General features: G+C 38.3%; 1 protein-coding gene and 1 long non-coding RNA gene across 8 annotated transcripts in view; one reads left to right on the top strand and one right to left on the bottom strand.

Annotated features, from left to right (window-relative positions):
- Positions 1-23,139, top strand: part of STAU2 (staufen double-stranded RNA binding protein 2) — a 171,281-nt gene that overhangs the window by 115,818 nt on the left and 32,324 nt on the right. The window lies entirely within an intron of this gene.
- LOC115493916 (uncharacterized) overlaps positions 10,158-23,139 on the bottom strand; it is a 59,086-nt gene continuing 46,104 nt past the window's right edge. For 2 of the 3 annotated variants that reach the window (XR_012054174.1, XR_012054175.1), the window contains exon 4: positions 18,312-22,461. This is a non-coding gene — a long non-coding RNA (uncharacterized lncRNA). Of the gene's footprint in view, positions 11,192-18,311; positions 22,462-23,139 lie in introns of those variants that run through there. The other variant, XR_012054176.1, reaches the window with a different exon arrangement.

Raw genomic sequence — 23,139 nt, 5'->3', positions numbered from 1 at the left:
TCTGTTGCAGTCTCTGCCTATCTTGCACGCTTGGCATGTAGCTTGTAACTAATGACAAACAAAGACCATGTATGTTTTTGGGACTGTTGGAAAAAGAGACAAAAGGTGAAATATCCTCCTGACTGCTATTGGTGAGGTTTCACAAGTGGTGAGGTTCACAGGATCACACAGTGGTTGAGGTGGGAAGGGACGTCTGGAAGTCTCCTGGTCCAAGGCCCCTGCTTAAGCAAGACCATCTAGAACAGGCTGCCCAGGCCATGTCGAGGCAGCTTTTGAGTATCTTCAAGGTGAGACACTCTGCCTTGGTTGTTCTTTCCCATTTACTTCATCTCCAGTCCTGGCTGCTTCCTAAACTGCTGAACTAGGTGTAAACAAGCAAATTGAGTTGAGATGATCCAGTGGGGCTTAGATGAATGCTAGTGCTGTAACAAGGGCAACATTAGGACTGCCCACTGAAGAGGAGAGGAGAGGGAGCCTTCCCTTTCCACAGCAGCAAGCTGTTGGCTTAGCTTACCCACCTTGTAAAATTACCTTTAAAGGAGGTGAGGCAAAAATTAACTGTACAGAGAAGTTAATTTCTTGTAGAAATGTTTGTCTTTAGTACCCATAAAGCTGTTCACTGTGCAGTAGCATGACTTGGCACAAATAGGAGATCAGGAATGGCACATGGAGGGAAGAAGAGGAGGGCTGTAGCAGCCCTGACCTGCAGGAGTTTAGCTGTTTTGGAACTGCACCCTTAGTAGTTATTTGCATTAAAATACCTTAGCAAGCTTTCAGTGCACTGTAACTTGTGGAAGTGGCAAGAAAGGCATTAACAGCATACACTGAGCCAACCTTCCATGGACCACAAGCCAGCTGTTCGCTATCCTAAGTTTGCAATCTGTTTTTGGTTTGGTTGTTTTGCAGTTACTTAAGGCTCAGTTGGACAATGGTGGAATGTAAAAATCTTGAATTTTCTTGCTGCTGTGTCTGTTAGGAAAGGGAAGAAGCTTAAAAGGGAAAGGTATTGGAGAAGTTTGGAAAAGCTAAAAATGTCAGTTTACTGCCTTGTCACGCTTCAGCAGGAGATTCAGCCCACTTGTATTATCAAGAAATCTAACAGATTTTTCCCTGTCAGGGAAAAACACGGGGAAGACAACAGAGGTAGGTTCTTCTCCTACTCAAGAGCTAAAAATGGATCGGCATACACCTACTGGATGAAAGTTAGTAACAAAGATAGAGGCAAAAATCAAATGGAAGGAGACCCACCCCCAAGTAGCTTGTCTTGCAGTTGGGTTTGACAAAGATCTAGGTCTTTCCTTTAAACTCCTGACAGGCAGCATTTTAATTTTATTATTTTTGTCCATTTTAATTTCTAGCACTGGTAAAATCTTTCAAAGTTATGGATTAAAGCTAACACTCAGTCAAAGTCCAGCTTTTGTAGACACTTCAATTTTAGACAAAGAAAGACATTAGCAATATATACGCTGAACTTCGTTGCCCGGCCAGTACTAGCTAGAGTTGTTCTGTGGCATTTTCCACACACTACTCAAAGTAATGCTATGTCTGTTTGGTGATTTGTGTTTAATCACTTGTCCTTCAGTGAAGTTGCTTAACACCCTAATTATATAATTGGCATTTCAAGTTACATTTCCTTAACCATTCTACAAGACAAAATAATGATTTGCACATGTGGCATCTGAAGAACTGTGCTTTTGCCAAAATTCTGTTTGCCACCTAATTTTTCCACTTGTCTTGAAATAATATCCCACGGCTGGCATTATGCATGCATCTAGCACAAATGAAATTTCATTGTTTTTGGTTTGCACAATCATCTTACAACCCCTTGATCTACACAGTGCAAGCAGAAACTAAATATGACATCCGACATCCCTTTGTTTCAAGGATTAATTTCAAGAAGCCAGAATCTCATAATAAATGCTCTGACAATAGACTTGAGGGGAAATAAATGAGGTCAGGAATCATAAGTAATTAGTAACTAGCAACAGGTAATTGTGTAAGTATGAGCAAGAGAAAGTTGTGGAGCAATATTGAGGAGCACTATGATTAAACTCAGTTCCTAGACATCTGTGTTTTCTTCCTTGGAAGTTTTTTTTAAATACCCCATCAAGAAAGAGCTGAAGACTTACCCTAACTTGATGATTAATGGTTTGCCTGAGAAAATGACTTCACTTCTCTTTTTTACATGCTTGTTATTGATGCCCTGATGGAAAGTGTCAGACATCTCAAGGGAAAAAGGTGTTTATACTCTTTCCTATAGCTCATTGAACATAAAATCCAAGACCTTCTGTCTGCTTCCAAACCCATTACCTGTACAGGCTTTTTGTAGTCAAACTGGGTTTCTAAGATTATTGAGTCAGAGCATCCCACTGTTTGAGACAGGAAGGAGTCAGCAACCAACCTTCTCTTCCACGCATCAAATGTGCAATGTCCTCAATTGATACAGGAGTTTCTGTATCCCCAGAAGCTCTGTATGTACTTGTGCCTTCCATTTTGTAGCCCTTACAGACTGCCTTTGTTCCAATACTAATGCTTCATTCCAGCAAGATCCTTCACATATGCTAAATATAAGACTGCTTCCAAGTAATTCTCTCTTAAGGATCCAGAACTTGAGATAATAAACACTAGAATGGAGGTATCGAGCAAAACCAAAGCAGTGAACTCTTAAGTTAAACTTTAAATTTTATCAATATTTCTTCATATTCATTCTTTCTCTTTCCCATCATTAGAGATACTGTGAGACCTAGTTTTCCACAGATCCTTACGGCTGTACAAATAATTGATTTTACAGTCCGAAATCTCCTCTCTCATCCTTTATCCCCTCAAAAAAACCCACCAGTTCAAATTGGTCCAAAATAAAGAAAAAAATGCTTCTAGCCAAAAAAAATTAATTTATTTTATACTTGTGCATTTTTAGTGAAGCTAAGAAAATGGCTGAGATTTACAAAACTGGTGGGAAAGATGATGAACTATTTTACCAATAAGCTCAGGGGTTCACACTCTCACGCAAGACGCAAAAGATGTTAAGTTTTATTCTGTGCTTGTCCCCACAGGACCATGAACCCTCTTTAGGAACCCTTCTTATGCAACAGAGAGTCACAGCTGGGCAGCCCCGGGAGCACAAAGTGTAACCACAGAGCAGTCCTGTTTTTGACTCAATGAATAGTTTGCTCAACAGAGCTGTATGAGCAGAAAAGTTTGGTGGAATTCTCATTTGATATTAACCCCTTTGATCTGAATAATGAAAAGAATGATTCTTGTCTTCCTGGGAGTTAAAGCGACTTAAGCTATGATTTTTCACAGTCCAGTATTGACCATCAAGTCAATACTGGGCTTGATGGTCAATACGTCTTCCCCTTCAGTTTTCACCACACGTGGATGAAGCTAAACAAACTATAGTCATTAACTTCTAATTTCTCAAGGTATTTACAGTTTAAAATGAAGACTATCTATCCTGAGTCTGGGAGCAGATTTGGCCAAAGCAAAACTGCTCTTTCCAAAGTATTTCCAATGTTTCCTGGAGGAATATGCATGCTCTGCTCTCCAGCCAGCCCCATCCCTGCCTCGGGTAGGTATCCAGCTGGTGGCGGCATTGTTCAAACCTCCAGCCATGTGCTCCTCTGGGTGGAAGTTGCCACATGGACCTGGAGCTGAGACTGCCAGGTTGGGCTATGAAGGCAATTTAAGGCAGTAGGTTGTGTTCAGATGAAGTCACTGTGTTCCTCAGCAGTACCTGAAAAGTCTTTGTCTTCCTCCCTTGTGTATTTCTTCTAAGTATAACCTGCAGACAAAACAAGATCTTTCTTTCCTCAGCATTCAGCTCTTCAGCTGTCTGTAAAAGAGCTTTACATTTGTTTCAGGGTATTTAAAACTTGGTTGCATGGCATGGATTCATAAAGGACATTTTGGCAGCTGCTGTTGCTGAATCTCTTGTATTGGCTGTAGATAAAGCAAGGCAAGTGCCAAAGCCTCAAGTCTCTTCTACTGATAGCAGTGGAGCTCTGAGCAGTCCCTGTACTCACCATGTCTCAGCCACTTAGATAAAAATAACACCTTTTTCTGATACTGGTTACAAGGCTTATCCCAGAAATGGAAATATTTTAGGTGGTTTGTGAGGTCATAGAACGCCTGTTTAGACATTTCTTCGAAGCATTGGGCTCTTCAGCAAGTCAGTCTTATTTCATACTCTCTCCTAAATATTTTCTGCGTCAACGTGTCTTTGAATAATTTGGGTCTTTTTTCTAGCACAGCATGCTGAATGAAATTATGAATTGAGGAGATTTTTATGTTGTCGTGTTTGATTCAATACTCCATTGTCATGTGAAGTGGTATAATAATACACTATCAGTCATTTAGTGGGGAGCTGGGTGTACATGAACCTTTGTGCCTATGAGTGGGGCTTCCCAGGGTGCCTCAGTTCATCAGTGCAGATAATACTGCAGAACCTGAGGGTTTGATTTTGGAATGCCACAAAACAGGATCATTCTTCCAAATTAAATAAAAAGTAAAGGTTCAGTGTATAGAACTTTTTTTTTTCCACAATGTGACTGTCCATGAGAAAAATAATAGGAGAAAAAGAGGCAAAGGAATGTTTGCCATAATTTTATAAGCTGCAAAATAATTAAGCAAGAAGATGTGGGTTTGAGAGGGAGTTAAGGAAATTAAAAGGAGGATCAAACATTGGCTTGATCCAGAAGTGCTTAAAATCCCATTTGCCCTTACAGAATGAAAATACTAGTGAAGAAGTCTGACATGCTGGCAAAGACACTATTTAGACATGTCAAACTACTTTAAGATAATTTGAAAGTTTCTTGGCCCTCATTTAAATAAACCGAATCTTGAGTTTTTTGGAACTCTCCTGATAAGTAACACTTAAAACCCTTTTGATCAAATACCCTTTCTCAGGCAATTACATGTTCTTAATTTAGAGGCCAGTTCAAAAGATTTCTTGTTACCTTCATTTAACAAAGGTCCAAGTGCTGCAGTTTTCTGATCCTTTTAAAAAAGGCAAACAAGGAGAGTTTGCACAATAAAAGTTCTTTTTTATTCTCAAATTAATTATTTTGAAATATCTCACAGATTACATCAGTTTCTTCCTTGCATTCATGTTGCAAGATGGCGAGTATTGTATATTATTAGTGATGCATTAAATTAGTTGTTTACATTATAAAATCTAAACATATTAGAATCTTTTGTGTTTGTCTTCAAAGATTCCTATTCTAATAAAGCTTTCTGAAACAAGTAAGGTTGTCTTTTTTGTTTAGTTTATGCATCAGTGGAGAACCTAAAGATTCGTAGCCTCTAGCCATCCCCGTCTGTGTTTAGTAGAGTGTAAGGAAATTGTGTTTTAGACAATATATATTATCTTTCCATATAAAAGGGAAAGTTATATTTTAAATAATTTATTTTGCATTTAGAAAAGGTAACACCTGAGAAAAATGTAAATGGAAAGAGTCAAAGTTTGTACTCTTCTCTCAAAGAATTTGTTTTGCTGCAACTTTTAATCGGAATAAAAGAAGTATGTATATAGTCCTGAAAATTAAAGATTTTGGCTGAATCCTCCTTATTTTTGATGGCTTTGTTCACTCTTCAGGTTGAAGTGTTCCTGAGTGTTAAGGGATACAAGACAACATTCAGTAAAGAACAGTAGTTGGGATTTTAAAGAAACTTTGCTGTTTGGACTCTCAGTTTTGCTCTATGACAAATGTTTTAACAGACTTGTAATGAAATACAAAAAAGAAAATAAAAAGCTGATAGCTTTAATATGGCTAGAGCTGCTTGGTGAAAGCAACTTTCACTTTTGAGGAAGTTCATGACTGAAGTTTTAGAAGCAAAGCAGCTTCTCAGGGAGTCAGCAGAGCAGCGTGGCAGTGGGTCCACACTAACCCCTCGACACAATCCTTTCCAGTGCAATAGGTCTTAGTTCTACATCTAGAGAAATGACTGCTCTAAGATATATATACACTTATACATATACACTTTGACTTTTTAGGACATATTGGTCATACTGCATCTGCCTTATGAATCTGTGTTTTAATATGTTTAGACATACATCTTCCTATCCTAACAGTGTTGGCAAGTCATGAGTAAACAGCAGGATTTTATTTACCTGTCAAAGCCCCAAATAACTTGCATTAAGCCAATGACCAAATAAAATGTCACAGTTATACTTTATATCATCTGGAAGGAAAAGTAGCAAGCTAAGTGTTAACTTCAGAATCAGATTATTTTCTGTGTACAAGATATGCCTTTTAGAATAACATGCCAAGAGCGCTGCATATCTCAATAGCCTCCAGAGCATACAGCAATATAACAAGCACTGGGTTATAGTAAAACTTGGGAAATGTGACAAAATAAGCAGTGCAGTGAAGAGAACTGTACTGAAACCAGTTGAACAAACAGGAAGGATAGAACTTGATAAAATTATGGAAAATCTTAAGGAACATCTAGTTTCAGATCATGACAGTGAGAAAAATGATAAGGAGTAAACCATTATTTTTCAATAAGCTTTCAGCTTTAGACAAAAAAGCAAAGTGATTGAAAGGTACCAGAGACTTTTGATTAAATCAAAAAGTAGCTTTTTAAAGTAATGTATGAAATTATAAAAAAAAGAATATATTATTTGCCTGAAAGATTTTTTTAAATGAAAGAAAGTGTGAGAAGGTATGAAACAGTCTGATGTAACAGCCTGCCAGAAATTGTTTCAAAGGTTATCATCACTTGCTTTGTTATTTAGGCAAGATGTGTTCCCTCAGAAAACCTAAGGACAGTGCTATGTGTAACAGTGTAGTAGCACTCATCTGAATAGTTTTAATAAAGTTAGAGGTTAATCATGAGGCTTTAAAATAATACAGACAGTGAAACAAAGTCTAAAGTACAAATCAAGGCCTTGTGAGAAAAATTAAGTCTACGTTTCAAATACATCCTCTACTTCTGGATTTCTGATTTGAGATACTTTATGCTACAGTATTTATAAGAAAAAGCACACACAGCTTTTAAAACACTAGTTCTTGAAGAAATTCTGACTAAGTGTCCTGATCCTGTAAACATTTCTGTACTCATGTAAGTCTACATATGAGGTGTTCAACTGGTGTGAGTGGAGGTTGACCTGAGGTAAATACTAAATGCAGCTACATCATCTGGGGTTAGGATCCCATCTTTGTTTTAGCTGGGCTCTTTTCTAAGTGTTCGAGACTAAACCACCACATCTCTGAGCACGGTCATCTTAAGAATTGATGTTCCTATAGTTATTTTTCTAAAGCCCAGGGTGCGTGAAAGCTGCAGTTTTCCAGATGTCTCATGATTTTTATGGTAGAATGAGTAATTTGTATTTTGAACTCTCTTTTGCTCTTTCTATTTTGTTTTACAAAACATTGTGGCTGGCACTTGCATGCCCATTGCCTCCAGCTGGACAAAAGTGACTGAAGTGGAAAAGTCTGTTCACAGTTGTAGGAAAAGAAGTGATGAGAAGCATAGAAAAGTAAAGGCTCGTTGTTGAAATCTCAGGAATTCATGCCCCTTGTCCTGAGAAGAGATATGTGGCTGAGTTGTATCGTATAGAGCAGTGTCTTGTTTTGAGTAATGCCTCTTACTTACGTCCTAGACCTCCCTCCTAAAACCTTGTTCCAGATTACAAATCATTCACAATTGAGAGAGCAGCAGCCCAGAGAATCAAAGACTGGTATTTGACTGATGGTTTGATCATGAGTGCAGTTTTTAGGGGGATGGTCTTTATGAGATGGAAGAAGATTCTATGTTGTGTGTTGTGAACTTCTGCATTTGCAGTCATGTTCTCCATTTCAAGTAGGAGGTAAACAAGCCAAGTTGCTAACTAAAATTGGTATAACCAGGTGCCATATCTTGATTTCTGTTATATTAAGAATTCAGAATGTCTTTTCAGGTTGTGAATTGGACAGTGTGAGTAACTGGTGTAGTGCATTGGCTCTGGAATCTTGCTAAAGACAGCATTTCAGAGTCTGCATCTGAAGTTTCTATTCCATTCCTTGTCAGGCAGAAGAAAGAAAAATCTCAGTATCACTTCTCTTTACTTTGGGGAAAAGTTGTGCACCTTTCTTCCAGTCTCATCTTCCTCTACCTTTTAAAGACCTTGGTTTTGTCTTTGGTACTCTTAAGACATTTCCCAGCAAATCTCTCTTGTAGGTATTGCAGGTCCACTGTCAGTTTACCCCTGCCTTGTCTCATAAGCAGAATAACTTAAATTTCTTTCATCTTCAAATACGGGGAAGACATCCTTGCCTTATTTTTTTATCCAGAAAACATCTGATCTTTCAATATACCTTTTAAATTTTAGAAGTTAGAGCTAAATGTGATCAAGTTCTATATACTAGAACATGATCACATTTGGCTCTAACTTCTAAAATACTATCTCTACTGCTAATAACACTTTCCTGTTTCTTGATATCATTCTGACCATGTGCCTAAGCATTTGCTGCTGTAGCCTTTGCCTTACTTTTGATATAAATTTTTTAATGTTGTCTTTTTCTGGAATAAATTATTTGCATCTGAATGAGATGGAACTTGCATCATTGTGGATTACCCATTGAAAGTTCCATTTTACAATGCTTATATGTCAATGTTAGGGGTTTACTCCCTTTTTATCAATTCTTAATCTTTGCTTGGGAGAAAGCAGATAATACAGCAAGAATGCCTTATCTACGTTGAAAGTAGGTCTTTATAAATGAAAAATAAGAGTGAATTTCCCCTCAATTTGATTATTTCATGAATTCCATTCCTTAAGTACTGAAAATAAAGTTCAAAATGTTAACATGTTCGTATGATTAGGATGATTTTGATGAATGTGGTTTCTACGAGGCTGGGCTTCCATTCAGAGTCAATCAATCAGTGCCCAGTAGGTTTTCTAAGTAAATGTCATTAAAAGTTGCATTTACAGATAATGTATTTGTTCTTTAAATAAAAATCTGGCATACTCTTTGCATAATATCCTTATGTAGTGTCAAAAAATATAGAGAAAAGACATCGTAAAAAATGCAAATTTTCCTACTGTCCTAGTTTAGGGCAAATTTGGGGAAAACCCCCTGAGAGGAGCCCCCAGGAAACCCCCACGGCCCCTCCCCACCCACCTGGTTCAGGGAAAAATTTCCTCTGAGAGGGAAGTGGAAAAGAACCTGTTTATTCAACAACAAAGCACTCCCCAACACCGAAACAATTAACACAAGATGACAACAAGACACTTTCACCCCTCTGAAGAGCTGAACAAATCCAGAAGGTCTTTCCTGGGAGTGGTCGCCCGGGTCTGGACGCTGGGGATGGCTGCTGCAGATCACCAAATGCAGGCTCCTGGTGTTCCTTGGTGTTTCCCAGGTCCCAGTCCAGAGCAGGTTGAATGATGTTCAGAAAGAGGAAAGGGAAAAAAAACAACAGTCCAGGGAAAGAATTGGACTGCTTAACCTAACTAGGAAGCAAAGCAAGAAAGCAAGAAAGCAGGCAAAGCAAGCAAACCAAGCAAGCAAGCAAGCAAAGCAAGCAAGCCAAGCAAGCAAGCAAAAGCAAAGCCAGCCAGCCAGCCCTAGCCTTTTCTAGCTTTCCAGCAGACATGGGGGGAGGTGAACCAGATGATAACACAGCAAAACAAACCTTCACTTTCAGAGTCAGTTCTGAAAGCACAGAACATAATATCAAACGTAAACAGAACACACGATTGGAGATACAAACACCATAACAGTCACCCTAGGACACCTACAAATGTGCAGGAAGCAGCATCCATCTGAGCAGTGATGTTGAAACCAACTTATTAATCCAATCCTATGTCAAAATACTTATACAGTGTTGAATATAATAAAATTAGGACTATGATTAGGACCAGAGTTCTTCCAAATTGCCCCAGAGAAAAAACAACAACAACAAAAAAAAAGAATATACTGACAGGCTGTCTGTCTACATAGGAAGTAGCGTATATTATTTTATATTCATTCTGACAGAAATTGCAAAAATTTCTATGTCATTACAAAGCACTTGTGTCAGTAGTTAAAATTAATTCACAGGAGTAACTTGTATGTCAAATCACTCACATAGCATTTTCAAGACCAGGCCCAGACTATAAGTTTCTATCAACATACTTAAAATACGTTGTCACTGTAGTGTTTCCAGTATGAAGTATACATCGGATACAGAATCAAATTATATTTCACATTTGAAATGCATTTTAAATATTTTCTTTTGCTATAAATTTCTCCAGTACAATGTTTTTTCTGCTGAAATCTGAGAAGATCTCTTTAATTGTGTAGTGTTGTGTTTCAGTAATTCAAGTCATGGTGCAGGTGGTACATGCAGTTTACTGATGTTAGAGATAGTATTTAAACAACTCCCTGCTCAGAGGTAGTATATCAAAAGTTTTTAAATTGAGGATGACAGAAGCTGGTGCTGCACTTTCATGTTATCCAACAATGTGGAAGAATTTTGACATATGGCTGGAATGATCAAACTACACCAGTTTTACTGTCTAACTTCATTTGACGTGCATTTCAGAGATATTTCAAAATTATTAACTTGTATACAGTCTTACAGTTGGAGAGTTTACCTTCCTTATGGAACATTTTAATAAAGTCTGATACAAGGGAGCTTATGATCTCAAAGCATTACATAAAGCTGATATATTTTTTTGTAAATCTTCTTTTATGTTTAATTTTCAAGTCATGTAGAAGCTGTAGTTTCTACAAGAGCTGTTACTATAAAAGTGAAGCATGCTGCTACTAACCAGCCCACATTATTTTGCAGGCACACTTCTTCCATTGATACAGGAAGAGACTGGTCTAGAAATACAGAAAATTGCTTTAGCTCATCAGCATTTTGTAGACATATAATAGGTAAAATTAGAAAACAAAGGTAGGGCTAAGAAGCCCAGGGTAGTTTGGTGATACTACCAAAATTAGAAATTATATGATCTGTGCAAGCTTAAAATGAGTTGTAGAATATTTACTGGTTTGTTGCTTTTTGGTAGAAAAGGCAACCAAAGTTTCTTTAAGTCTCTGTTGTTTTGCTTAATACTGATGTAACTCAAAGAGCATAGGGGTAAGCATAGATATAAACACTTTTTAATAGGGTAAAAACTGTAGTTTAAAATGTTCTGTGAATACTTGCATTTGTTCTGGATTCTGACATCTGGGAACCAAAGGACTTGATTTTCTTCTATAGTTGCCTGAATGCATGTGTCCTATAAAAGAAATCAGGATTTCAAAATGTAGGGAAATTAATTTAATTACAAAAATTACTGTAAAAAGTAATGATTGAAAGTTAATTACATTAAAAATACCTACTTGAAAGTGGCTTCCTGGGTTTTTAATTTAAACTTTTTTTGTTGTTGTTTAATTGTTATGAAGCATTTCCTTACAATTTTAGCCAGCATAAGATATTGCGTGTCAGGGATGCCTTTTTCTGTCTAAGCATCAAGTGCATTATTGCACAGGGATTCACCAAGGGTACCTCAGCATAACAGCACTTCATAATTATCTGACAGAGCAGCGAGTGATGGTTTGGTGTTTGCCGTGCTTATCTGCAGCAATAACAAAGGATTAAAAGCTTCCTCGCTCCTGTGTTACAGTGCCTGTTCTTTCCCTGCTGGCTCACACAGGCGAGAGAGACATGTTTATACCAAGCACAAAGCTCAGCAGAGGCTGGAGGAGGGAGCTGCTAAGTAAGAAGTCAATATATGTCTCATATAAGGAAAAGCAGCATCCCATGCCAGAGCCATTTCTGTTAAACAGAAGCCTATGGGGGAAGGATTATGACGTGTGATTGAGACACCTGTTGAGAAAATAGGCAACTATTGACAAGTCTGATTCATGACTGAGTGACTGCTCTGCTAGTCTTCACATGATCCCCACCGAGAGCGAGCCTCGACCGCCTGCTAAACAAGGGCTGTTTGAAGTTTCTTTTTAACATTTCCAAGACGTTAATTCAGCAGGACATCTCCACTGGGGTTCTCCATGTCACCAAATCAGCAGCTGTTGAAATCCATTCACTTCAGCATGAAATGTTTGCATAAGTTTTTTTCTTTTTTTCTTTTATTTGTGACAACAGCAAAGTAAATAAAACCCTAAAAATCCTGCACTACTCAACTTGTAGATGTGTGAGAACTGCTTCTGGTCACAATTGTAGCTGCTAAGGCAAAATATTTATTTGTAGAGAACAATGACAGTAAGGGTTTATTATGATACAGAAAAAGTACTGATTTTAATAGACATTTCTGTCACATTTTTCTATGTAAACATTCGGTTAATTTTTGTGCCAGCTGTCGAACTTGTGTGAAAAGTATTTTGAAATGGAATGGTCTTTGTTTTTCAATTCAAAAAAATCTTAAAAGTCTAAAAGCAAATGTTTCCTATTCTTTCCAGTCAGTAAATGAAATGCTGTTTTTCTTGTAGGAAAACATTTCTATCTGACTCACATTTCCCTGAGAAAACAGCTTGTATCATAGAATTAGTTTAGTTTGAAGGGGAAACAGAACAAGGCAAGACATGTAAACATATTACAAAGCTTACTTTGATATTTAAATGTTTTGGTTTTTTTTTTTCCATTTCCTGGCCATCTGAAAAAAGGTGTGGTGAATGTAGTCAATTGTAAATAGAAACTCTGTATTTTCAGTCAGCTTCATTGTTAAACCCAAGAACTGCTGACCACATATGAAGACTCCCGGTTTGAGCCATCCTTCCTCTGTTTATTAAATCTGTTAAGACTTAAGTGTATTTTTACAAGTTCATTAATGTATTCCATTCTCTCTGATGTATTTTTTCCCACTATTATCAGATTTCATTATATGGGAGGAATTATCAGATCAACCCATTATAAAGCCGAGCAGCGTTAAGTCTGATTGGAATTTGGGCTTCCCTCCGTTTACAGGGGGAATATTGTGTAAATCAGACTCTCGGGTTTCAGTGGGAGGCACAGGGCTGCACAGCATCCATTTGTCAAGTTGATTGCACCTCAGCAAGGCTGCATTAGCTTGTCTTTGAACAGAAGTGAAATCCTATGCGAAGCTCCCCTTTCTGTCATTTACACTAACATCCATCCTCTTAAACCAAGGCCTCAGAGAAAAAACAAAGTGATGGCACAATATAATCAGTCACTCAGGTTGTCTGTCATCTGTTTTCTTAAGGAAATGACTTTTAAGTTAGTGGAGCAGAAAATTGAACAAAATTAGCAGAAGGTTGTTGTAGAAGCAGGAGGAATTTTTAAAAATTACAGATGTACAGGGAGAAGCTCTATTTCATAGAGCCAAGAGAAATGCAATTGATTCTGGTTTTTGGTTTAGTGTTATTACAATGCCAGCGTACCCAATATGCAATAATTCAACTTTTAATGAGACTTTATTCATAAACTTGAATTGGGTTGTAAACGCACAATAAAAAGCTGGTATGCACATTTTCAGCTTTTATATCAGTGACTGTGTTTTATGATGCTGAATACTCCAGTAATTCGCACTCTTTTCCATGTGTCAGGAAACCTGCCTACATATCTCAGAAATGTTAAGCTGGAAAGGCTGTTGTAAATAGCTCTGGGAAGAAACTTGAAAGTTTATTGAAAGTCAGAGAACTGGATTTTTACCTGATGAAAATGGCAGTAGTAAATAATAATTACTCCAACCAAAGCACAGTGAAACTTGTACAGTACAACTGCGACTGTTGCTACAGGGTTAGAGGTGTAAATGAAGAGAAGACAAAGACACACATTTTGCATAAGGTAAAAAGCACCACATTTTAATACATTTCTTTTCCTCCCATCTTCCTAAACTCTTCTTTCCACTTTGGAGGTAGGTTTTTAATTAGGGATACTTTGGTTTCACTTCAATCACTAGGAGAGTTGGTTTTGTCAAGTGTATCTTAAGGGAACATTTTTCAGTGTGGTATTTTTGAAAGGAGGATTGTGTATGGCTATTTTAAGTTAGAGCAAAATAACACATTCCTAGTCTAAAATAAAAACAGTGAGTTCTTGCAACAAACTGGTGTGAATTTTGAATTTATTTAGTTATTTTGAAATAGATACGCCTTCTAACAGCTTATCATGTAGTAAGTGACTAGCATCTGTCAAATGTGCTTCTTTCTTTTCTGTTCTCTTCTCCCTTTTTCATTCTGCCCGAGGGAAAACTGCATGTGGTCTTTATTTGTTTATATTATGAAAATATAGTAGTTTAAATCTTACAGTGCAGTAATAGAAATATTACTGATCTTGGGTGAGAAACCTGTTTTCTTTTTCCCCCATTTTTTTCTGCTAGAGATAGGGGTACAAAACCTCACAAAACAAGTCAGGTTATTAAATTGCTCCATATTAACATTCCTTGGAAATGTAGGGAAAGGTTATTATTTTCAATACTATGCATAGCATGTTCCTATAACTTTCATAAATAAAAGTAGATTGTAGCTGGTTAATTTTTCAGACACTAAGTATTAGGATTTATCATGTGTCCCTTGAAGAAAAGTTAAATTGGCTTGACAATCATAAAAACACTTAAATTTGAATAATTTTACTCAAAGACAGTCAGGTATATAAGCATCTGAAGGATCAGAGCATAAATGAATCAATTTTTCTCTTAAAAAATAAATCTTAAGCCATTTCAGAAGGAAAGTATTTTTAAACAGAGCATGTGAAATTATATAAAAAGTTACAGAAATATCAAATGCACTGCTCATGCAACTCCCATTTCATTAAGATATATATTACTTAAGGATGTGGTACGAGGATGATAATGGCTACATTTTACAGTAATTCTCCCTTTTAGAACTTAATGTTAACATTTAGGAATTCAGGAACCTGAGAGCACCAGAGATCAATCTTGATTCGTTTATTTTCCTTTGTTAAGATTTTGATAGCCTGATAATGCTTTTGTTTGAAAGAGTATTCTTTACATCCTCTTGTGGGGCATGAAATATTGTTACCCCCAGCTCTTCCTCTGAAATAGTGGAAAACAATTTAGGTAACTGAATCTTTGATGAGGAGACCTGAGATTGAAAATTCTGGCATTTAATTGCCCTTTTACACATAATTCTTCTATGTTTAACCTCAAAGGTGATTAAAAAACTTACATCTTAATTGCATAGCCTCATTCAATCATTAGTACTTTGCCTTGAGGCAATTTATTACAACTTTATTTCCCTGAACCATCAATGAAGATGATGCTGAATTTTATATTAGCCAAATGTCCTTTTGAGATTAATGTGGTAATATAGATTTTATGCAAGCTTTTTCCGCTTTAATATTTGTGTTATTAGATTGGGGTTATAGGTATAGCACAACTGTTTGGGCAGTTTAGAGAATGCTGCGTGCATCGCCTCAGAACTGATGCTGGAGTTTTATTTGAAAATGTGCGTCTGCAAGAGGAAATAATAGCAGGGCATTCTCTGATGTGCTTCTCTATAACTATTTTTCAGCTTACTCACACAAAGTTTTCCCCAAGGTAATAGTTGGACTTCCATTGTGAGAAAGCTCTAGGACCAGATGGGTGAGGAGGTGAGGATGTGGGTGCTGTGCCACAAATGCCATTTTTAATGTTGGGCAAGTCACGGTAAATTGCACTTATCTTTTACAGTGGTCTTTTGGAGGTTCCTATATTAAAATTTTGATGGGTTAGAGCTGTTAGGGCTATGAAATACCAAAACCCCCTTCTGTTAGTTGGAACTCATCATGAGCATGATTTCTGTTATGATCTTTAATTCATTTTGGATAGATATTTAAATATGGCAGGTAGAAAGCATTGAGACACTTATGCTACTCTACATAACTGCCATAATTTTAAAATTCACTGCTTTTCCATACCATTCTCAGATTAGAACTGGCAGCTACTGGCATCCACTTTACAAGCATTTCTGCTTGTTCAGAGTTCAGGGAGATTTCAATGGATGAGGCTGGTTTGATGAATGCTGCAAGTGAGGTGTGCTGACACCAGTGCCAAAAGCACTGTCCTGCCTTTCCCCCACTCCTGACTTCTCATTCCTGACCCTCTACCACGCTATCCTTTGAGCTATCACAGCTGTTTATCCTACAAGCAGTGAGGGAGAGGAGGCTGGGGGAGGACAGGACTGCTGCCATCACTCACTGCTCTGGTACAACCAGCAGAAGTGTTGGTTTGGCTGCAGACTCTGGAGCCAGATGAGTGGGCTATGTAAGCACACCAGAAGGGTCTCCTAGCATTCCAGAAATGTGAACTTGTAAAGTAATGGAATTTGGTGAATGTTACATCCTCCCTCTAAGGAACAGGTAAATTCATTTCAGCAGCAGCTTAAACAGTAGCAGCCTCCACCTTCAACTCTAGCACATTTCACCTCTGGAAACAAAAGCATAATCAAGGGTGCTCAGACACTTGAATTAAGTGGAAGAAGAGTATGACTGGATATTAAATTAATCTCAGTGGAAATTAGATATGTCTGGATGAGTAGGGCAAAAGCAAAGGAAAGAAAAGAGCAGGAGAAAAATCATACCAGAAGACTCAAAGGAGGAGGAGAATGTGAAAATAAGAAAGAATTAGATATTCACTGTGGCAGTCCTACAAAGGTCTCAGTGCTGGTTGAAAAGGCTTCAAGATGGGAAGGCAAGGATTTTTGTTGTTGCCGTATATCTCCTGCACTGAAGGAAACAGGAGTAAAATTGGGCGATTTTGGAGGTGTTTTTTTAACTAGATATGCCTGAAAGATGCTTGACTTCACAATTTTCTCCTCCTAATAGAAACAGCCCTCAGGGCCTCAAACTTTGGCTAATCATTTAGGTCAAAAGGGTAATAATAATGTAGAAGACCATGAATTAGAAGTGTACCCTGGGGAAGGCATGACCCAATGCAGAAGTAGAAAATAACCATACAAAACTCTGTAATGGGATCCTCTGAAGCTGAATGGGAAAATGAGGGTTCATACAAATATGCTCACCATCTAATATGAAACATAACTCCAGAAGTATGTATTTTTATTCCCTGTTATGAGTGAAACCACAGTGGAGTTACTGTAAGACTGAGGCTGAACTAATCCCATCACAGGATCAGATCTTGGCAATAAATAGTTCCAGGTGTGATCCAAGGATTAGGAATGTTTAGATTTTTTTAAACTGAAAGGTGTGGAGTTTTTTTCAGTCTTTCCACTGAGAAAGGAGGATGTGTGTGAAGTGTCCTGTTCTCAAAACACCGACCTGACTATTGCATATCCTTTTTTAATGGTATAACTATCTCAAATACTTTACCAAGAAAGCTGATATTAATCTGCATATGTTATGAATGAGGAAATGAGGGATGAGGACACTCAGCATCTTGCTGGAATGGTGCTAGCAAACCTGGAAGTACAAACACTGTCTCAGTGCTCTATTTCATGGGTTCTTCTTCCTTCCAGGTCATCCTTACAATCTGCCATTTTATTTATTGTGAAACTTTGGGTTTCACAAAGACATGGGACATGTTTGGAAAAGAGCGACTCTTGAATATGCTCATCTTGTGTGTGGCATTAGACAGGGATGGAATGAGCATGTATGTAATAATTGTGCCATACTACACACACACGAAGGAACACAGTAAGGCTATGTAGGCAATCTCATAGCCAGTGTCTTCAACTTCTTGTCTTCAGAGGCTATGTCTAAGTGCTTGGAGGTCTATGAAATAGGCTAAACCTGTGTGTGAGGTTGTTAATCTCAGCTCCTTTCCACAGGCTGTGGCAGCATATAGATGGCATAGCAGCAGGCAGTGCTGATTATCTCAGGCACATAACTTGCATAAGTTTGTAGCTGAAGAGAGTAGCTGCCAGGAGTTGTCTCTGTGGTCACACTAAGCATTTATATCTGCTTCTGTACCATCATCCCTCCCCAGAATTTATACATTGGTATATAATCATTTATACAACCCCATGCAGCACTACAGGCTTGGGGAGGAGTGATTTGAGAGCTGCTCAGCAGGAAGGGACCTGGGAGTGCTGGTTGCAGACAGCTGAATGTAAGCCAGCAATGTGCCCAGGTGGCCAAGAAAACCGATGGCATCCTGGCCTGTATCAGAAATAGTGTGGCCAGCAGGACCAGGGCAGTGAACGTCCCCCTGTACTCATCACTGGTGAGGCTGACCTTGAATCCTGTCTTTAGTTTGGGGCCCCTCATTTCAAAAAGGACACTGAGGTCCTGGAGCAAGTCCAGAGAAGGGCAGTGAGCTGGTGAAGGGTCAGGAGCACAAGTCCTGTGAGGAACAGCTGAGAGAACTGGGGGTTCTTTAGTACGAAGGAGGTTGGAAAGAGGTTGTTGTGAGGCTGGAGTTGGTCTCTTTTGCCATGTCTCAAATAAAAGGATGAGAGGAAAGGACCTTAAGTTGCAGCAGAGGAGGCTTAGATTTCATATTAGGGAAAAATTTTTACTGAAACTGTGATTAGGCATTGGAATATTCTGCCCAGGGAGGTGGTGGAGTCATCAACTCTGGAAATGTTCAAGTGGCATCTGGATGTGGCACTTGGGGATATGGTTTAGGGGTGATAATAGTGGTGGCAGAATGATGGCTGGATTGGGTAAACTCTGGCAATCCTGTGATTCTGTATCAGACCATCAGGTAAGTGATTCCTCTTCGACTCATTATTTTCCATTTCACTTACAAGCAGGATTAAAACAGTTTGGGACCTGAAGCCCAAATCCTTAGCCCCCTAATCCAGAGAGATCAGGATTAAAAGAAAGCATGGTGAAATAAAAAGAGTGTAGAGACGACCGCGTGTCTGCATCCACACAGGCACTTACGGGGAGAAAGCAAGCAGGTGCTGAAGATCTTTGTGAAGAAAAGAATCACCAGTAGGCATCAATTATAGGGCCTCAGACTATGCTTTCCTTCAGTGTGTGCTGCTAAGCAGAGGCCCTGAGCCAGGGACAAAGTGTTCTGGGACATGTCCTCTGTAATACTTTTAGATTTCTTGAATAATTCACAAAGCTTTTGAACACCTTTTCCCCAAACACACACAAAGCCAATTGTGCTATAGAAGAGAGTTTGAGCAACTCTGTAAGGAAAGCAGCTTACTTCTTCAGCCTTTATATAGGCATTTTAGAGCAGATTGCATTATTCCCTATTTTGAGAGAATGACAGCTGAACACATAACGTTTGTAGAGTTAATATGTTTCAGTAATTTATTTTGTATTTCTTTATGAGAGTTACTGCCTTATTTACAGTGTAATAGTAATAGTCATGTTCTGCACATAGGTATATTGCCTTTGATTGGGAACAATACCAATTCCTATACCAAGTGAAGAAAACGGAGTAGTTCATGATTTAATTACTTGTGTTCTTTGCAAGAATAATTAAAGGGTCATGCCAAAATCTTATCAGAGCATGACTATTTAGCATGTCAAGACTGAAGCTATTTAGGTGGCATACTAATGACTTATTCGCTGACAAGATTCACTTTTAGAAACTCTCTCTTCACTCTTTCACTACTGATAGTTAGAAGTGTAAAAAGTGTAGTTATCAAAATGCATTAGTGGGAAGAAAGAATAAATTTTCAAGTGACTTGTGATTAGAGATGCTTTACTTTAGAAAAAATGGTCAGAGAAATGGATTTTTAAGAGCCAAGCAAATATTTTCTGAAAAATCAAGGTATGGGTAGGTATTTGAAAGTCAACCAGCACTGGCACAGCTACTTATGTTAATCCTTCTCTAAATCTTCATCATAAAATTTTTGCACTCCAGTTACTTATCTAGAACACCACTTTAATCTGTAAGTATTAGCTTGTTTCAGAAGTGTTGCAGCAAAAAGGAAAAACTAATGGTTAAATTTTTCTGAATAGTTGAACAATCCAAGACACTGTAAAATTACTGTAGTCCATGTATGCTTTAAAAAATAGATCCTCTATTTGCCATTAGATCTTCTTAAGCCACAAATATCTACCTGGCTATTTTTTCATAAATGTTTTCTCTACAAAAGTAATTCACCCATCCCCAAGCAATATATTTAACCATTTCCAGTAAAACATAGTTTTGAATGTTGCATATACCTTGACCTACAGAGTTAATCCACAGCTTCCCTTGAAATATATACACACAAGCATCAGTCTTTGGCAGAAAAGACTTTAGAGGATTTATCTGTAGATGCTTGAAGAAAAAACCATTTGCTAAAGTAGTATTAAGACTTAGAGATTATGTTTAACATTTGAAATACATCAGTAGCACTAAGTCAGTTTGAGTGTCTCAGCAACTAACTAGTCCCAGAAAGAATTGGTGGTATCCCACAAAGTGCTGATCTTCAGCATTTTTAGTGCTTTGCGGAATTGATTTCTCAGTCCCAAGGCAATTGTCCATATCATGCAAGTGCTGCATACTATTTTAGCCAGAAGCCTCCGTTTGAGAGTAATCCAAGAAAAAAATGCCAGTATATTGTTTTCAAGTTATTTTTGTGAAATATTTGGCTCCGATGCATAGCTAATTTTCAAAAGGCTCTTTGAAAGTCTCTCGTTAGAAAAATAGATATTTTTAATGTGTGCATAGTTCATTTTTAAACCAAATCTAGCTAAAAATTGCCACATAAGCTGTTTTTCAATAGAGGGCCAATAGCCATATTTTTGTGTCTCCACAGAAGGAATACATTTGTATTTTAAAAATATAAGTATTTGAGTAGCCATATAAAATAAGCAACATGAAGGTGCCATATTGAATTCATTAAGATTTCTCTCTCATATGTAACCCCAAGTATCTAGATCCTTATAATCTTACTGGCAGAGGAAACAAGTACATGCCTTGCCAGATCAGCTGGGCTATGAATAGCTAAACATTAACACACTTCCAAGCTCATGTTTTGGTCTGGGTTTCTGCCTTCAGTGTAGGTTAAGAAGTCCCCACCGATGATACCATCTCCAGACCATATTTAGCAGACGTATTTTCCTCCTGTTATCACCCCACCGAAGCGAGGAGATGGAATATCCTTTGATCCCTGGTCCCTTTGGCTGGTCACTGCTCAGCTTTCTTGCTGCTCTTTGTTCACTAAGGCATAACTTCAAGCTCAGTACCACAACACACTTGCTAGACTGTGGAGCTGCCAGGCCCTAGGAAGCTGTGATTCCTATGGCTGTTGCTGTCCCAAGGATCAGTGGGCTCAAAGAAAACCAAGAGCAAAGAACAGGTCACTGATTCGGTCTTCTTCTCCTTTGATATAAGTAATTACTAGGAGCCAAAACTTAACTTTCACTTCATAACCAGAAATTAGTACCATTTTTGTTTGACATAGTGACATCTTAAATTGTTAAAGGGAGACCTTGGTGGCTCTCAGGGATTATTAGGGGCAAATATTTCACTTGCAGGTCAGCTGCAGGGATCTGTCCTGGGGCACGGGTGATTGGCAGCTGTTGCAATGTGATGTCTGCAGGAGGGTCTGTGCAGGAAGCTGCAGGTTGGGGCTGGGTGGGCAGGTGTCAGCACTGCAGTCCCACGCTGCCAGAATTAGCAATCCCTGCGGCAGTGCCATGATGGTGCAGGAACCGCATGGAAACCCAGGCTCAGGGTGAGACCCGGGGGCTGCAGGGGAAACAGTGTGAAACCTGCACCTCGTACAAGCTCTCACTGGGATGAGGTTGCTCAAGTGAAGCAGGAACCTGTCCCTAGTTGCTTTGTGCAGGTAGTTCTCTTTAAGCCTGAGCATTGCGTGGGGCAGCTCTGGAGAAAGCGAATGCCAAAGGGAAAGCTTTAATGCCCTTCCCTATTTTTGTCCCAGATTCCTTCCCACAAACCTGCATTTCACCAGGCTTTTTCCCTTACTACTTCAGCTCCTTGCTGTACTTTCCCATGCAAGCTTTTTTTTCCCTGTAAATGATGTGAAGCAAATACCTAATGTTATCTTTAGTGCTGACACAAGAAAATTAGAGGAGGTATATTACAGTGCTGTTCAGTATTCTTTCCAGAGAAAACTGCTGGTTAGGTCAATTTACTTGGCACTGTTCACTGCTTTAATCTTAACTCGAGGCCTGCTATAGATGTACAGCAGCTGGGTCTAATGTCTTCATGCATGGTTGCAAGCAAGTCAGTTAATTTCTGTTTGTTGAGAGGTAGGAATCAAGCAAATTTTTCTCTGTTGAATGGAAACATTGTGGGGCTGGTAACAGGTGAATAAGCAATACTGGATAACAAAACAACCTGGAATTTCTGTCTGAACTTTGAAGGGCTGGATTCCATAACAGAGAAGTCACAGTTTCACCTCCTTTAAAATGGCAGTAGTTTGTCCCCAAACCTTCAGTTGAAAGAATGAAAAGGAAAACTGGCTTGACAGACTTTGTGAGAAAGCATGTCACCAGTGAAGAAGCATTTGAATTCAAGTCTGCTTGCAGTGCTGTAAGCTTCTAACTGGGTTGGTCAGTTTATTGCTAAACCTTTATCCAGGGTACAAAAGCTAAACAAATTGTTCACCTGTCATGCTGAGGTCTGCTCAGGCTCTCGATGACCTCTCGGGTTATATCCATCAAGATTGGTGGCGTATGTCCATAGAGGTAGCCTGGCTCTGCTGCCACATTCTGTGAAGTCATCAGAGATTGGAACTAAAATCATTGGATCTTTTGACTTGAAACAGGCATTTAGTGTTACAACCAGTCAAAGAGTTACTACTTAAAAATAGATGCTAATAAAAATGTCCAGTGTTCTAATTAAATGTAAGATGTATGAGCTGTGGGCCTGTGGCTCATCATATAACCAGTAAGCTTCTATCATGCTAAATAATGGTAGCTTAATTACAAATACACCCTAAAATTACCTATTACTATTCATAATTTTCTAAAATAAAACTTCATTTTAAAAAAAAAGACAACAAATCTAAAGAGTAGAAAATAAAGTCCAGCTCTTTCTTCTCACAGATGCTATTATGCTCTGGTAAAGGGGAGAGAAGGAGAAATAATCTTAATTTACTATAATTATTTTTTGTTGTTGTTGTTCCTGTGTCTCTATTCATAGAACCATAACATTTTGGATGTTAAAAGGAACCTTAAAGATCATCTAGTTCTACTCCCCCTGCCATGGGCAGGGGCACCTTCCACTAGATCCAGGTATTCAGGGTAGAAGAACATACTTCCAAGCACCATAATTTTTTTCTAACAACACCTTCTTCATCTGTATAACCTAGCTTCTCTCATTTAGTGCACAGACATATATAAGAAGTGGGAAATCTCAGGCCAAGTGGGATGCCAAATTAACCCTTC

Source organism: Taeniopygia guttata, chromosome 2, assembly GCF_048771995.1.
Source record: "Taeniopygia guttata chromosome 2, bTaeGut7.mat, whole genome shotgun sequence".
Lineage (NCBI taxonomy): Eukaryota > Metazoa > Chordata > Aves > Passeriformes > Estrildidae > Taeniopygia > Taeniopygia guttata.
The sequence above is the reverse complement of the archived record's forward strand: the minus strand, read 5'-3'. Positions and strand labels throughout refer to the sequence as shown.